At 42.3% G+C, this 17,581-nt stretch overlaps 1 protein-coding gene across 1 annotated transcript in view; it reads right to left on the minus strand.

Annotated features, from left to right (window-relative positions):
- The window catches only part of SLC1A3 (solute carrier family 1 member 3), a 117,064-nt gene extending 99,690 nt beyond the window's left edge, over positions 1 to 17,374 (minus strand). The window contains exon 1 of the mRNA XM_089687843.1: positions 17,221 to 17,374. The gene's annotated coding sequence lies outside the window, so the exon portion shown is untranslated. The remainder of the gene's footprint in view (positions 1 to 17,220) is intronic.
- Between the last annotated feature and the right edge of the window lie 207 nt (positions 17,375 to 17,581).

The raw sequence follows: 17,581 nt of genomic DNA on the forward strand, positions 1-17,581 counted from the left end.
TCTCTCTCTGGAGTCTATACCTCTTTTAATCCAAGATAGGATTTTGCTCGCTTTAGAAACCACAGCTTGGCATTGCATGTCATTATTAAGCTTGTGATCTACCAGAACCCCCAGATCCTTCTCCACCATTGATTCCCCCAGTTGTACCCCCCCTAGTATGTATGTTGCATGCATATTCTTAGCCCCCAAGTGCAGAACCTTACATTTATCAACATTAAACCTAATTTTCCACATAGTTGCCCAATTACACAGTGCATTGAGGTTGGCTTGTAAATTGAAGACATCCTGTAAGGACGTTATTCCACTGCACAGCTTGGTGTCATCTGCAAAGACTGAAATGGGATTGTTTATCTCAGACCCTATATTGTATATAAATATATTAAAAATTAAGGGTCCCAACACTGAACCTTGGGGTACACCACTGACAACCCTAGACCATTCAGATTATAAATCATTAATCACTACTCTCTGAATACCATCTTTTAGCCAGTTTTCTAACCATTTACATACAGATTTTTCCAAGCCTGTAGACGTTACCTTACACATTAGCAGTGTGTGGGGAACTGTGTCAAACGCTTTTGCAAAATCTAAGTATACCACGTTCACCGCCACCCATCTGTCCAAGTATACCACGTCCACCGCCACCCCTCTGTCCAAGTACACCACGTCCACCGCCACCCCTCTGTCCAAGGTTTTGCTCACCTCCTCATAAAAAGAAATCAGATTTTTTTGACAACTTCTGTCTTTCATGAATCCATGCTGTCTGTTGCTTAAAATATTTTTTTCCAGCAAGAACTAATCTATGTGGTCTTTTACACTCTCCAGTATCTTCCCAACTATAGAAGTAAAACTAACAGGTCTATAATTACTTGGTAAGATTTTGACCCCTTTTTTAAATATTGGCACCACATTGGCCTTACGCCAGTCCAGTGGTACTACAGCAGTCATTAAAGAGTCCCTAAAAATAAGAAACAATGGCTTTGAAATGACAGAGCCCAATTCTTTAAGGACCCAATATGTGTATGCCATCCGATCCAGGTGCTTTATTTACCTTTATACTGTTTATTTTGGATCATATCAATTGTGAGCCAATGTGGATCTGGAGCTGTGTCAATACCATGCCCATTATGGACAAGAGCTCCCCCATGCTTTGTATATACAGAGCTGAAGAAGGTATTAAATAAATTTGCCTTCTCTTTATCCCCAGTCACCCACTCTAGATTACTCTGTAAAGGGCCTACATGCTCGGACCAAATCTTTTTACTATTAATATATTTGAAGAATTTTTGGGGGTTGGTCCTGCTGTCTTTTGCAATCTGTCATTCGTTTTCAATTTTTGTGGCCTTTATTTCCTATTTGCATATTCTGTTATATTCTTTGTAAATGTTTAAACGATGATAGCGTTCCTTCATTTTTATATTTAATAAAAGCTCTTTTTTTATTATCTATAGCCTTTTTAACTTTGGCCGTGAGCCACATAGGTTTGATTTTTAGCCTTTTAAACCTGTTGCCCACGGGAATATATTTTGCAGTGTGTTCACATACAGTCTTTGAAGAACTTCCATTTCTGTGTTGTGTTCATTGATGCCAATATTCCCTCCCAGTCTAAGTCTTGGAGAGCAGCTCTCAGCCTTGGAAAATTAGCTCTCTTGAAATTGAGCATTTTTATTTTTCCCATATGTGCTTGCTGTTTACAGCTAACAAATGAAATCATGTTATGGTCACTGCTACCCAGATGTTCTTTCATATGGACATTCGTAATAAGATCTGCATTGTTTGAGATTACCAGGTCCAGCAGAGCATCATTCCTAGTTGGGGCCTCTATGAACTGTACCATAAAATTTTCCTGTAGTAAGTTTAAAAATTTTTGCCCTTTAACAGTTCCTGCAGTACCATTACTCCAGTCAATTTCCGGGTAGTTAAAATCCCCCATTATTATCACTGTCCCAGCCCTTGCAGCCATTTCAATCTGTGCAAGGAGCTGAGTTTCTACCTCCTCATTAACACTGGGAGGCCTATATCAAACTCCAACTGTTTGTTCACCAATGCCAAAAGTCTGCCAAGCACAATAGGTGAGTTGTAAGCTTTGTTGCATGAAGAGAACTATGCAGGGGCGGACTGACAATTCATGGGGCCCCCGGGCAATAGTAGATCATGGGGCCCCTGTGTCTTTGCCCAAACTCAAAAAAGCCTATGAAAACGGTACCAGGGGCATCTCATGGGGCCCTCTACTGACCTCGGGCCCTCGGGCAGTGCCCGAGTTTACAAATGGTCAGTCCGCCCCTGAACAGGAAATATCAGTTGTCACTTACAGGTCAGTAGACTCCTGTTATAATCTGCTGGTTTCAACTCTGGTTTTTTTAACTCCACTTAACAAATGTGAACTTAGTAAAAAATACAGGCAAGCTCAAAAATGAGCAAGCTCAAGATCGAGCTCTACAGTTACATAGGACCTGTATCACCTGTGACCAATTACCCCTCCCCTTAATTAGCAGACTTTAGGAAGACAAGGAAAGGAAGAAAGAAAAAAAAGCTATTTAAAAAGGTGACAGAAAAAAGTAAAAGCTTTTAGTCCCAAAGAAGAAAATAAAACAACTACAAGCACTAGCAATCACCAGCAGTCCAAAGTAAAACTTTCACATTTCCCACTCTTTTTAGTGATCAGCCAGCAAAAAAAAAAAGTAAACAGTTGTTACAGAAAAGGCAAGAATATGCTACCACAGCTAAAACGCACGTAATCACAGATAAACGCAATTTACAAATGCAAGTGATCTCTGTGCCAGGAGTGTTGGAATTTCAAAATTAAAAAAAACATGCATTTACAAGCTGCAGAACAACCGCTAGTGTGAAAGAGGCCAAACATGTTTGTTAGAAAAACGACTTTAGTATCACTTTGAAAGATGATTGGTTTCTAAGGACAGCTGCACCATATTTTGCATGTTCTAGTTTTAGTAAATAACCCATTATCTCCCTAAATGTCTTCACCCATTTAGCCTGCTTGAAAAATCTGTCCTAGAAAAAATGCACTGGATTTAAATGTAGAGCACTGTCCATTGATATTCATGCAACCATTCAATCCAATCATTTTAATCAATCTGGTATCTGAAGTGTTCTTTGAATACAAAACAAAATGGTAAATTTACATCAATCACCTTTCAGTACCAACAGTTTATTGAAAAACGTAAATGGAATCAATCAGCAGCTCTATACGCCACACAATCAGCTAAAGTGATTGGATTTTCTAACCCATCCCATCGCTCCTATCTTTGATAGGATATGTATACAGCTAGCAATGCAACAAATTCCGACTGGGTGGTCTAATCTCCTCGAAAGAAACATTTTCCAACCCTTCTTTTGTTTCTAAACAATGAAATATTTACAATCATTAGTCAAACTTTTCCTTCATTCCTATACACAAGATCTTTCCACCACCATCAATCAGCAAAGTGTCATAAATTCAGCTGCCCCTGACAATAGGTAAATAGCTGTAGGTGACTGAACTCTCATATTTGTACTTAATATATTCTCCATTTGTAGAGTACAGAATGTCTTATGTTTAGGACTATTAGTTCCTTGAAAACACGTTAGCAATGTTGAAAACTTCATTCAATAATCAACTTTAAATCTAAGATTACATGGCATACAACACTGGGTAGCACCTGGAAATCCAATATATCCCCATTGCATAGAATGTAATGCTGTGTTCCTTTCATCCAAAGGTTCCTGTTCTGTGACATTGCAGCTGTCAGAATTGTTCTCAAGTGCAGTAAATTCATCCAGGCTTAAAGCTGAACAGCAGGCAAGCAAATAAATACACAGATGAAATACATGTGAGGGCTATTTTACCTGCCAAAGGATTTGTATTTCTGTCCATTCATTTTTGAGATGAATACAGCTCTGCTACACAAAAAATGTATAGAAAACTCCTGCGCTTAGATGGATATAAAGCATACAGTAAAAGCTGCTAACACCCACTACTATCTAAACGCTGCAAAAGGTCTGATACCCAAGTTTTGGCGGAAAGTGGAGGTGCCGAAGGAAGAGGACTGGATAGAAAGAGTGGAGCAGATTAGAAATATGGAAAAACTCTGCCATATTCAGAAAGATAAGATGGAAGCCTACTATGGGAAATGGGAGAATTGGGAAAAAGCCAGATTATACATGAAATATAGGAAAGAATAAAGAGTAAGTTAGGAAGAAAAAATCACTTGCTCTTATAAGAAGATGGGGAGAAAATGCAGGGAAGGGAGATGGGGATGGGGTGGGGGGAGGAGGCGGGGGGATAGAGAAATATTCCTGGAAAGGGAAAATAAAGTATGATGTTATATTTTATTTTTTATATATATAATGTGATGATGATATGTATTTAAACACCCACTACTGTACCAAAGAAATTACATGAACAAATGAATATAAATGGTGTAGCGCTAATACTCATAGAGCTAATAGACTACAGCTAGTAAATAGAGACAACAGTAATAAAATAAATATGCATATATCAAATGAAATGCCCCTTATAACCATGGGGAATATGTCATATCTTTATAGGTGACACTTAGAATAAAATAAAAGGAGCCGCTGAATCACACAGTGCACATAAATCCACATGAATGAATAACAAAGTAGAGATAACAGTCACTAGTGCAAGTGTAGCACACTCAGTATGTGGTAAAATGTGATAAATCAGTCCACTTTACACTCAAGTGAAAAAACTCTTCATAGACGTGAAGGTGCCATAAGTGCCATGAATCCCAAAGTGGTCTGAGTGCCTCCTCACCTCCTTGCAGTGACCACAAGGGCCAGCAAACCTTGTAGTAACCACCAAATGATCTCCCAGGGACCACCTTCCCAGTTGGACCGTAATGGATGTTAAGCCAGGGCTACAACCAGACCTTCTCCTGCACTCCACCATCCTGGCAATACCTCACGTCCCCTTAGGTTCCACTCAGAGACACAAATAGATACGCTCCATAGTGTAATATTGTCACTTTGTTTGATAATAATTAAAAATGCCCACTCACATGCTTGCAGGTATCATAAGCATAAAACACTGGCTGTCCTCATAACATGTGGCTTCATGGAGTACCAATATGGCGCGTGCGCCGGAAATGACGTCACGGCGTCCCGGAACTGACAACAGGCGCACCAACGCGTTACGTCATGAGTAACACGTGACTTCATCAGTAGCTCTGCTACACAGTACAGCCTTGTCTAGCGAGACAGGATAACTGATTTTTTTATATGCTGCAGATAGGTATAGGTGGCCATAGGTGGGTCTGATCCATGTGTGGCTACTGCTGCTCAACATTAGTCAATCTAATGATCAACTTCTGTTAAAAGTGGTAAATCTGATTGGAGAGTGAAAAAGTTTTACTTTTGACTGCTGGTGCTTGCTGGAGCTTGTAGTTGTTTTATTTTCTTCTTTGGGTCATGCTAAAAGCTTTTACTTTTTTAAATCACTTTTTAAATAGCGTTTTTTTTTCTACTTTTCCTTGTCTTCCTTCAGTCTGCTGATTAACTACTTGCCTGCCGGTACTTATACCCCCTTCCTGCCCAGGCCAATTTTCAGCTTTATGCGCTGTTGCACTTTGAATGACAATTGTGCAGTCATGCAACACTGTACCCAAAATAAATTTTTATAATTTTTTTCACACAAATAGAACTTTCTTTTGGTGGTGTTTACTCGCCACTGGGTGTTTTATTTTTTGCGCTATAAACAAAAAAATAGCAAAACATTTAAAAAAAAATGTTCTTCTTTGTTTCTATTATAAAATTTTGCAAACAGGTAATTTTTCTCCTTTACGTGCGTTGATGAGGCTGCACTGATAGGCAGCACTGATGGGCACTGATAGGTGGCACTGATGAGACTGATGAGCTGCCACTGATGAAGTGGCACTGATATGCAACAATGATGGGCACTGATAGGCGGCATTGATGGGTGGCACTGACTGATGGCACTGACTGGCGGCATTGCTGGGCACTAATGGGTGGCACTGATGGGGGGCACTGCTGGGCACTGGTGGGTGGCATTGCTTGGCACAGGTGGGTGGCACTACTAGGCACTGCTGGGCATAGGTGGGTGGCACTGCTTGGCATTCGTGGGTGGCACTGCTGGGCACTGATCATCAGGGCACTGATCATCAGTGCCCTGATGATCGGTGTCGATCCATCCTCTGAATATTGCTGGTTATCGGCAGTACTTTCCTCACGCTGTGACAGCGTGAGGAAAGTGCAGCCGATAACCAGCAACTGCATTTACCGGTGATCTGCCATGTCAGTGATCACATCGTAAAAGGCCACTGTGATTGACCTTTTACCACATCATGCAATTAGCTGTGTCCATAGGACACAGCAATCATGGAGAACACCAGGGGGTGCACGGGACAGCGCTTTCTGGGAGGATGTCATATGAAGCCCTCCCAGAACTGGACAACCGCATTGTAGCCATCATTCAGCTATAGCGCGGTTGGCTAGTGATTAAGGGGAGGGGTTAATTGGTCACAGGTTATACAGGTACTATATAACTTACTGTAGAGCTCACTTTGAGCTTGCTCATTCTTGAGTTTGCCTGTATTTTGCTTGCTGGACCTTTGACCAAATGGACATTTGATAAGTGGAGTTAAAAAAACAGGAGTTGAAAACAGGAGATTATAACAGGATTCTAACAGGAGTCTACTAACCTGTAAGTGACAACTGATATTTTCTATTAATATTGTAACTGGGATAATGTGTGCTAGCAGGGTTGAAGGTTTTGTGCAGTGTACAGTGTGCCGCATGTATGCAGCAATGGAGCAACAGCTCCAGGATGGATACCGCGGCAACATGTGAGCGACTTGCCCTTTTGGAAACTCGTGTTAGAGATCCGGAGGAGCAAGTTGCAACACTGGGCAGAACCGTCAACCTTGAAAGGAGTCTTCTGCTCTTTAAGCGGGTAGCTAATGGGATTGATGTGGAGGGCGCAGAAGCTAATCAGGATTATCAGGTAGGAAGATGGGTTACTGTAACGGGAGGGAGTGGTAGGGGCTCTCAGAAAAGGAAGGCCAGCCCTGGGTTTCAACACCCAAACAGATTTGCCAAGTTGTGTGAAGATGTGGGGGTGGCAAGCTCAGGGGAGGCAGCCCTGGATGTCACTGGTATACCTAACAGCCGGGAGGGCAGACCATCTGAGAGGGGTGGTGGGGGTAGTGCAGGAAGGCCTAGACAGCTGGTGGTAGTAGGGGGATTCTATAATCAGAAGGACTGATAAAATAATTTGTCACCAGGATCACCTCAACTGAATGGTTTGTTGTCTCCCCGGTGCCAGGGTTCGGCATGTGGTGGACCGTGTGATAAATTACTGGGAGGGACTGGGCATGACCCAGCTATCTTGGTTCATGTTGGAACCAATGACAGAATACATGGAAGGTGGAGGCTACTTAAGAATCAATTTAAAGAACTAGGCTGTAAGCTGAAGGGAAGGACCTCCAAGGTGATATTCTCTGAAATATGCCTGTGCCATGCGCAACTCAGGAAAGACAGGGGGAGATTAGAGAACTCAATGCATGGCTAAAGACCTGGTGTAAGAGGGAAGGATTTTAATTTCTCCTAGGAAGGATTTGGGTTATAGGTGCAGCCTATATGCTAGAGATGGTTTTCACTTAAATGGAAGAGGGTCTGCTGTGCTGGGGGAGAGGTTTATGGGAAGACTGGAGGAATATTTAAACTAGGATCGAGGGGGAAGGGAGAATTAGATTATAAAGGGGTAGTTAGATTAGACGGGTCAGTACTTATTGGTGGGTGGATTGGGGAAAGATGAGGGGAGGGCTATGGCAGATGATAAGAAGGTTCCCATGTTACAAACAACCAGTGGAATTCATACCAATTGCATAAAAATAAAAAATATACAAAATACGTGTGCACAAGGTGTAATGGATTAAAGTGTTTGTTCACCAATACCAGAAGTCTGCCAAGCACGATAGGTGAGTTGGAAGCTTTGGTGCATGAAGAGAACTATGATTTAATTGGTATTGCTGAATCTTGACTTCATTCTTCCCATGACTGGGCCATTAATATTCCTGGCTATGTTTTCTTTCAGAGAGACAGGGTAAATAGGAAAGGTGGTGGTGTCTGCATCTATGTGAGAAGTGATCTCAGAGCGAATGTGAAAGAGGGCCTAGTTGATGGAGAGTGTGATGAGGCTGAAGTATTATGGGTAGAACTGCACATGGGGGTGCGTACTACAAATGTAATCATTGGAGTTTGTTATAGGCCTCCCAGTGTTAAAGAGGAGGTGGAGACTCAGCTCCTTGCACAGATTGAAAGGGCTAATGGTACTGCAGGAACAGTTAAAGGGCAAAAATTGATAAACCTACTACAGGAAAATGTTATGGTACAGTTCATAGAGGCCCCAACTAGGAATGATGCTCTGCTGGACCTGGTAATCTCAAACCATGCAGAGCTTATTACGAATGTCCATATAAATGAACATCTGGGTAGCAGTGACCATAACATGATTTCATTTATTGTTAGCTGTAAACAGCGAGCACATACGGGAAAAATAAAAACGCTTCAACTTTAAGAGAGCTAATTTGCCAAGGCTGAGAGTTGCTCTGCAAGACTTAGACTGGGAGGGAATATTGGCATGAATGAACACAACACAGATTGGGAGTTCTTCAAAAAGACTGTATGTGAACACACTGCAAAATATATTCCCATGGGCAACAAGTTTAAAAGGCTAAAAATCAAACCTATGTGGCTTATGGCCAAAGTTAAAAAAGCTATAGATAATAAGAAAAGAACTTTTATTAATTAGAAAAATGAAGGAACGCTATCATTGTTTAAACATTACAAGGAATATAACAGAATATGCAAAAAGGAAATAAAGGCCGCAAAAATTGAAAACGAACGACAGACTGCAAAAGATAGCAGGACCAACCTGCTATCTATCTGAAAAAATTCTTCAAATATATTAATAGTAGAAAGGTCCAGTCCGAGCATGTAGGCCCTTTACAAAATAATCTAGAGTGGGTGACTGGGGACAAAGAGAAGGCACCTTTATGAAATACCTTCTTCAGCTCTGTATATACAAAGGAGCATGGGGGAGCTCTTGTCCATAATGGGCATGGTATTGACACAGCTCCAGATGATCCACATTGGCTCACAATTGATATGATCCAAAAATATTTAGACAGAATAAAGGTGAATAAAGCACCTGGACCAGATGGTATACACCCACGGGTCCTTAAAGAATTGAGCTCTGTCATTTCAGCCATTGTTTCTAATTTTTAAGGGACTCTTTAATGACTGGCATAGTACCACTGGATTGACGTAAGGCCAATATGGTGCCAATATTTAAAAAGGGGTCAAAATCTTTACCAAGTAATTATAGACCTGTTAGTTTAACTTCTATAGTTGGGAAGATACTGGAGAGTTTAATAAAAGACCACATAGATGAGTTCTTGCTGGAAAAAAATATTTTAAGCAACAGACAGCATGGATTCATGAAAGACAGAAGTTGTCAAACAAATCTGATTTCTTTTTATGAGGAGGTGAGCAAAACCTTGGACAGGGGGTGGCGGTGGACGTGGTATACTTGGACAGAGGGGTGGCGGTGGACGTGGTATACTTGGACAGAGGGGTGGCAGTGGACGTGGTATACTTGGACAGAGGGGTGGCGGTGGATGTGGTATACTTGGACAGAGGGGTGGCGGTGGACGTGGTATACCTCGACAGAGGGGTGGCAGTGGACATAGTATACTTGGACAGAGGGGTGGCGGTGGACGTGGTATACTTGGACAGAGGGGTGGCGGTGGATGTGGTATACTTGGACAGAGGGGTGGTGGTGGACATGGTATACTTTGACAGAGGGGTGGTGGTGGACGTGGTATACTTGGACAGAGGAGTGGCGGTGGACGTGGTATACTTGGACAGAGGGGTGGCGGTGGACGTGGTATACTTGGACAGAGGGGTGGTGGTGGACGTGGTATACTTTGACAGAGGGGTGGCGGTGGACGTGGTATACCTCGACAGAGGGGTGGCAGTGGACATAGTATACTTGGACAGAGGGGTGGCGGTGGACGTGGTATACTTTGACAGAGGGGTGGTGGTGGACGTGGTATACTTTGACAGAGGGGTGGCGGTGGACGTGGTATACTTGGATTTTGCAAAAGCATTTGACACAGTTCCCCACACACGGCTAAGGTAAAGTCTACATGCTTGGAAAAATCTGTATGTAAATGGATAGAAAACTGGCTAAAAGACTGAATTCAGAGAGTAGTGGTTAATGATTCATACTCTGAATGGTCTAGGGTTGTCAGTGGTGTACCCCAAGGTTCAGTGTTGGGACCCTTATCTTTTACTATATTTATAAACAATATAGGGTCGGGGATTATAAATCCCATTTCAGTCTTTGCAGATGACACCAAGCTGTGCAGTGGAATAACGTCCTTACAGGATGTCTTCAATTTACAAGCCGACCTGAATGCACTGTGTAATTGGGCAACTATGTGGCAAATGAGGTTTAATGTTGATAAATGTAAGGTTCAGCACTTAGGTTAGATTATTTTGTAAAGGGCCTACATGCTGCATGCAAGTTGATCCAGGGAATATCCGATTGCCTCTCAGGGGATCAGGAAGGAATTTTTTTCCCTGCAGGAACAAATTTGATCATGCTTTGCTGGGTTTTTTTGTCTTCTGGAACAACTGTGGGTGTAAGATTATACTTTTTTTTTTTAAATGGTTGAACTGGATGGACTTTTGTCTTTTTTCAGCCAGACTAACTATGTAACTATGTAACCCTCGCTATGCTGGCAAGCTGACATGCTGGCACACCCCATTCTTCATAGCTAGGAGGCTGTAGGGGGATCTGGACGGAATTGTTTTCCCCTGCTGGAGCAAATTAGATCATGCTTTGCTGGGATTTTTTTGCCTTCCTCTGGCTCAATGGTGGATATAGGATTATAACTTTTTTTTTTTTGCTTTGCTGGGATTTTTTTGCCTTCCTCTGGATCAATACTGGGTATAGGATTATAACTTTTTTTTTTTATTTGTTGCTTTGCTGGGTTTTTTTTTGCATTCCTCTGGATCAATGGTGGATATAGGATTATAACTTTTTTTTTTTTACTTTGCCGGTGTTTTTTTTGCCTTCTTCTGGATCAATGGTGGGTGTAGGATTATAACTTTTTTTTTTTTTTTTACTTTGCTGGGGGTTTTTTTGCCTTCCTCTGGATCAATGGTGGATATAGGATTATAACTTTTTTTTTTTTTACTTTATCAGGGTTTTTTCTGCCTTCCTCTGGAACAATGGTGAATATAGGATTATAACTTTTTTTTTTTTGCTTTGGGTTTTTTCTGCCTTCCTCTGAATCAATGGTGGATATAGGATTATAACTTTTTTTTTAATTACTTTTGCTGTGTTTTTTTGCCTTTCTCTGGATCAATGATGGATATAGGATTATAACTTTTTTTTCTACTTTGCTGGGGGGGGGGGGGTTGCCTTCCTCTGGAACAATGGTGGATATAGGATTATAACTTTTTTTCTTTTTACTTTGCCTGGTTTTTTTTTAATTCTTCTGGATCAATGGTGGATATTGGATTATAACTTTTTTTTTTTTTTACTTTGCCGGGGGTTTTTTTAATTCCTCTGGATGAATGGTGGATATAGGATTATAACTTTTTTTTCTTTTTTAACTTTGCTGGGTTTTTTTTCATTCCTCTGGATCAATGGTGGGTGTAGGATTATAACTTTTTTTTTTTTGCTTTGCTGGGGTTCTTTTTGCCCTCCTCTGGATCAATGGTGGGTGTAGGATTATAATTTTTTTTTGGGTTGAACTGGATGGACTTTTGTCTTTTGTCAGTTGCACTAACTATGTAACTATGCAATTTATGGATGGTGGAATAGGTTTTTTTATTTTGGGGGTCAGCCAGACAGCCTTACACTTACAGACCTTGTTTCTCCCCTCAACCTGAGACCAGACAATGAAAAGAGAAGCAGCAGACCAGTGCACTTGTCTCTCTGTCACTCAGCTCTCTCCTATTATCAGCATACTTCTTGCACTGCCCTTTGTTGCTTCCACCTCTCTTAGGGCTCGTTCACACTTGGCTGTTTTTCCAACGCTTGCCAAACGCCCCTATAGCGTTTGGCAAGCGTTGGTCCGGTGTTTGCAGAGCGTTTTTAACGCTCGGCAAACGCTCCGCAAACGCTCCGCAAACGCCGCATGCGCTGTTTAGCGGCGGTTGCTAGGCGTTTGCCGAGCGTTAATAACGCCCCACAAACGCCTATAATGCATTTGAGTGGTGTTACTGCTCCGCAAACGCCCCGCAACCGTGTCGCAACCGCACCGCAAACGCCGGCCGGGCGTTTGCGGAGCGGCACCATAGACGAGAATAGGAGGCTTCAAAGCCTCCTGACTCGACCAGAGGCGTCCGTTTTGCCGCGACGCAACGCGACGCGACGCAAACGCTCCTGTTAGAACAGCACCATGTGCTGTAATGTGCAGAGTTGGCAGAGGCGTTTGGGAAGCGGTAAAAACGCTTCCCAAACGCCTCTCTGCCGCCTGCACACAAGGCTAGTGTGAACGTAGCCTTAGTCTGAGCTCTGCTGTGCAGGGACTGCAAGGGCTCGTTCACACTTGGCTGTTTTTCCAACGCTTGCCAAACGCCCCTATAGCGTTTGGCAAGCGTTGGTCCGATGTTTGCGGAGCGTTTTTAACGCTCGGCAAACGCTCCGCAAACGCCGCATGCGCGGTTTAGCGGCGGTTGCTAGGCGTTTGCCGAGCGTTAATAACGCCCCACAAATGCCTATAATGCATTTGAGTGGTGTTACTGCTCCGCAAACGCCCCGCAACCGCGTCGCAACCGCACCGCAAATGCCGGCCGGGCGTTTGCGGAGCGGCACCATAGACGAGAATAGGAGGCTTCAAAGCCTCCTGACTCGACCAGAGGCGTCCGTTTTGCCGCGACGCGACGCAAACGCTCCTGTTAGAACAGCACCATGTGCTGTAATGTGCAGAGTTGGCAGAGGCGTTTGGGAAGCGGTAAAAACGCTTCCCAAACGCCTCTCTGCCGCCTGCACACAAGGCTAGTGTGAACGTAGCCCAATAGGCTGATACCAGATCAAATTCAAGTACTTACATAGATTATATTAACAATAAAAAAAAGTGTTAAATGATGTATTATAGAATACAGACCTGCAGCAGTTTGTGTCTTTTTTATCTGCCTGGAGCTCAGCTTGAAAGCACAGTCAGGTTTAGTACTCAGCCTCACTGTAGACTTGTTAGGCAACCACTCAAGACTGCCTTAAGCATCAATCAAAATCTGCATTCAAGTACAGTTGCAAAACCTGTCAAGTTATTTTTCCACGAGTGTAACAAGTATAGTGATCATACACCCAGAGTATTTACATTTACCCTTGGGCCTATGTAATAAGCTTGTGGAATGTGCAGTCACTATGTGCAAAGGATAATATCTCTTCTAAAGGCCTATTCCATAGTGTATAAATGTAATTGTGCTCATTTGAAACATGATAAATTGATGATGATTGATGTATGACCATAACACTTTAGAATAGTTTGTAGTATGGAAAATGGCATTGGTGACTGTGCTTTGCTAATTTCCACTGTGTTTGATTGACAGCTCCATTCATCCATAGAGATCATACTTACCCAAACAGGCAGTATGGGCACCTGCAAAACGCAGCTCACCGAATGATCCTTGTGTAGTGCCAATAGCAATGATTATATGCATAGAACCAGGAGCGGACTGACAACTCATGGGGCCCCCGGGCAATAGGGGATCATGGGGCCCCTGTGTCCTTGCCCAAACTCAAAAAAGCCTATGAAAAAGGTACCAGGGGCATCTCATGGGTTCGCCTACTGACCCCGGGCCCTCGGGCAGTGCCCGAGTTTCCAAATAATCAGTCTGCCCCTGCATAGAACAACAACACACAGCAACCAACCAGAATTAATTTCCCAAAAGTAAGATCAGTGAAAAATCTATTTGCTTGTAATGGTAAGCGTTACCTTGCTCATTACTCCTTGCCTTATAGGATAGCATTTAACCCTTCTGGCTTGTATCACTAAAGGTCAATGGTTTGAATCCCAACCATGATACGACTTGCATGGCGTTTGCATGTTCTCCTTACACTTGTAAAGGTTTCTTCACACATTTCAAAGACATGCTGGTAGGTTAAAGTGGTATTAAAAACAAAAATGTAATAGATTGCACATGCTGATTCTGATCTTGTCTTACCCTAGGTTCACATCTAAGTGTTTTCTGCAGCGTTTTGCAGAAACGCAGTACAGTTCATTGAACATGATTTCCTATTGGACAGGTTCACATCTGCACATTTTCACCTGGTGCATTTTTTTAAAAGGGTCAGGGACTTTTTTGAACACAAAAAGTTGGCGTTTTTGGTTCTATAGACTTTAATGGAAACGCTGCAGAAAAACATGTGTTGCGTTTTTGCTGCATTTTTCTTTTAAATCTGCCTAGTAAGAAGAAAAAGTAAAAAAAATGGAAAAAAATGCAGGTGCAAAAATGCAAAACACAATGCAGAAATGGCTCAAATGCAACCTGCATAAGTTTGAACCTAGCCTTAGGATGTCTCCACTGGAGGAGCAACGGAGACACCTTCGGACAGCAGCATTGTCAATCAAGTAGATTTTACTAACAAACTAAGCTGAACTCCAGCAAACTATTTAAAGCAGTTACAGCAACATTTTGTTTTTCCTTTTGGGATAAAGATTTTACATGAATGAATAAAGGCTGATCATTGTAAGCACCTCTGTCAGTGTTAAATGGTTCGTCTCAACCTTCTACCTGCCACTTTTGCTGGAAAGCTAATAAACAACAGACTTACTGTTCAGATCAACAGGTTAGAAGAAAAGGAAAAAAGCCTAAAGCCTAAAAGAAAACTAGTTAGCACTTCCGCCTGGCAGTACTAGGGTCGTTGGTTCAAATCCCAGCCATGGCACCTCCTGCCTGGAGTTTGCATGTTCTCCCTGTGCCTGCGTGGGTTTCCTCCAGCTATTCCGGTTTCCCCGCACGCTCCAAAGACATGCTGGTAGGTTAATTGGCTCCTGTCTAAATTGGCCCTAGTATGTGTATGTATGAATGTAAGTTAGGGACCTTAGATTGTACGCCCCTTGAGGGTTAGGGACTGATGTGAATGTACAATATATATGTACCGCACTGCGTAAATGGACGGTGCTATATAAATACCTGAAATAAATAAATAAATAATGCAGTCACCTCATCTAAGATGTGGTAAGTTGCAATATATTGCATTTTTGTTTTTGGCTTTAATACCTTTTCAGTTGGCTAATCATCTAAATCTGTCTTAATATGTGTATCTATGCCTGTGAGATAGGGACCTTAGATTGTAAGCTCCTTGAAGGCAGGAACTGATGTGAATGTACAATTTAAGTAAGGTGGTGAGGAAATTGTCGGTGCTATATAAACACCTGCAATAAATGAATAACCGCATTTGTGTATGTGTTATCGTTTTCCAGCTTTTACCTACTGTATGTCCACAGGCTAATCCCATGAAGTTCTTATATAAACACAGCAGGTTTTCATGGTTTGCATGTGCTGAAAGAGGAATTCACAAATATGGGTAAGGCTTTATTAAATAACACCAGGGTCAGTCCATGTTTGCTCACTTGCTTTGAATTAGTGAAAAAAAATCATTGTGCCTTAACGTGAGAACTGTGTCTTTAAGCTAGGATTTCAGAAGTTTTAACATGAACCTCATTTGTTTTAACCAATCACAGGCAGGAGAAGTTCCTATATTTAAAATTTTTTTGTACCTGATGGGATGTTTGAATTAACAGAGTTGTTGATTTAATAAAGACAAATAGACTATGCAATTTGCAAGTGCAGCTGCACTCTGCAAGGGAATTTGCTCCAGAGCTTAGTAAATGAGGTGACACTTCACTTTGCAATGAATACCCAATCATAGTGGCAGGGGCGGACTGACAACTCATGGGGCCCCCCGGCAATAGGGGATCATGGGACCCCTGTGTTCTCGTCCACACTCAAACCACACCCAAAAAAGCCTATGAAAGGTACTAGGGTCATCTCATGGGGCCCCCTACTGACCTCGGGCAGTGCCCGAGTACCCGAATGGTCAGTCCACCCCTGCATAGTGGCTAAATGAGTAACACCTCTGCCTGGCAGTACCAGGGTTGTTGGTTCAAATCCCAACCACGGCACCACCTGCCTGGTGTTTCCATGTTCTCCCTGTGCCTGCGTTAGTTTCCTCCAGGTGCTCCATTTTCCTCCCACACATGCTGGCAGGTTAATTGGATCCTGACTAAATTGGCCCTAGTATGTGTATGTATGAATGTAAGTTAAGGACCTTAGATTGTACGCCCCTTGAGGGTTAGGGACTGATGTGAATGTACAATATATATGTAAAGCGCTGCGTAAAATTAACGGCGCTATATAAGTATCAATAATAAATAAATACACAAGGGAAATGAAAAAAAAAAACTGCATTTTTGCTTGCACATGATTGGATGATGGAAGTCAGCAGAGCTTCCCCTCATTTACTAAGCTCTGGGGCAAATTCCCTTGCAGAGTGTAACTGCACTTGCAAAGTCCACAATCTATTTGCCTTTAGTAAATCAGCCCCATAGAACTTCAAGCACCTCCTCCCTTAGTATTGTAGATGATATCAGTGCCTTAACAATGCTCTACCGGGCTGATTTACCAAAGTGACCTGCCTGCTCCAACTTCCCCAGAGCCTGATTTCTGTATTTAACGCGAAATCGCTAACTTGAGAATTAAAGGTCATGACTGCGATCATTTTCCGTCAACATTATCAGCTACAAAGTTGCTGCTCCATCAGCATCACTCTTCGTCAATAAAGAAAAGATTGTTGGGAATGAGAAGCAGATTTCGAGAAGCGACTGATGGAATGTTCACAATTCTAACAAGTTTTGGGTAATAAGTAGCAGCAGCTGCAGCCATTCCTATCAATAAAAGAACTAGTGTTTGCTACAAAAAAAACCAAAACAAAACAAAAAAAAACAAAACAAAGAAAACAAAAAAATGACAACAAAGTAATTAGGACACAAAAATGGATACAAAGTGTTCCAGTCCTGCAGCAGCCAGCTGGAATGTGAGATCTATAGAACTGCTGTTTATGTAACACTTCCACTAGAGAGTGCATGACATCCAAGTCACAGATCACTCTCATGTCCCTCTACAAAGCTGATGAGAGATGAAGGAATGACTTACCTTAGTGGGGAGGAGATGAGTACAGCAGCCCAGAGGAGACCCAGAAGACAGACTGAACTTGTGAGCATGTGTTCCACTGCAAACTACTGTGACTGCATGACTTAAGGAAAGGGGAGGAGACCAGGGAGAGACACACAGAGTGGGAGAGAAAAGTTCGAGCTGCTGGAATAGGCGCTCTGCTTCTTGAATATTGATCAGCTTTCAGATCCTTGCTTTTTCTTTTTAGACCACTTTCACGCTTTGTCAGATGTACTTTACATGGAATGCCAAATCCTCCGCCTAGGAGTTTTCACCAAAATTTCAGGATCCCCTTAGAAAAGTCCTTGGACTTATTGCACAGATTCTAAAAAAAAACAAAACA

Source organism: Staurois parvus, unplaced genomic scaffold, assembly GCF_062004578.1.
Source record: "Staurois parvus isolate SC_StPar_1 unplaced genomic scaffold, SC_StPar_1.0 ptg000438l, whole genome shotgun sequence".
Taxonomy (NCBI): domain Eukaryota; kingdom Metazoa; phylum Chordata; class Amphibia; order Anura; family Ranidae; genus Staurois; species Staurois parvus.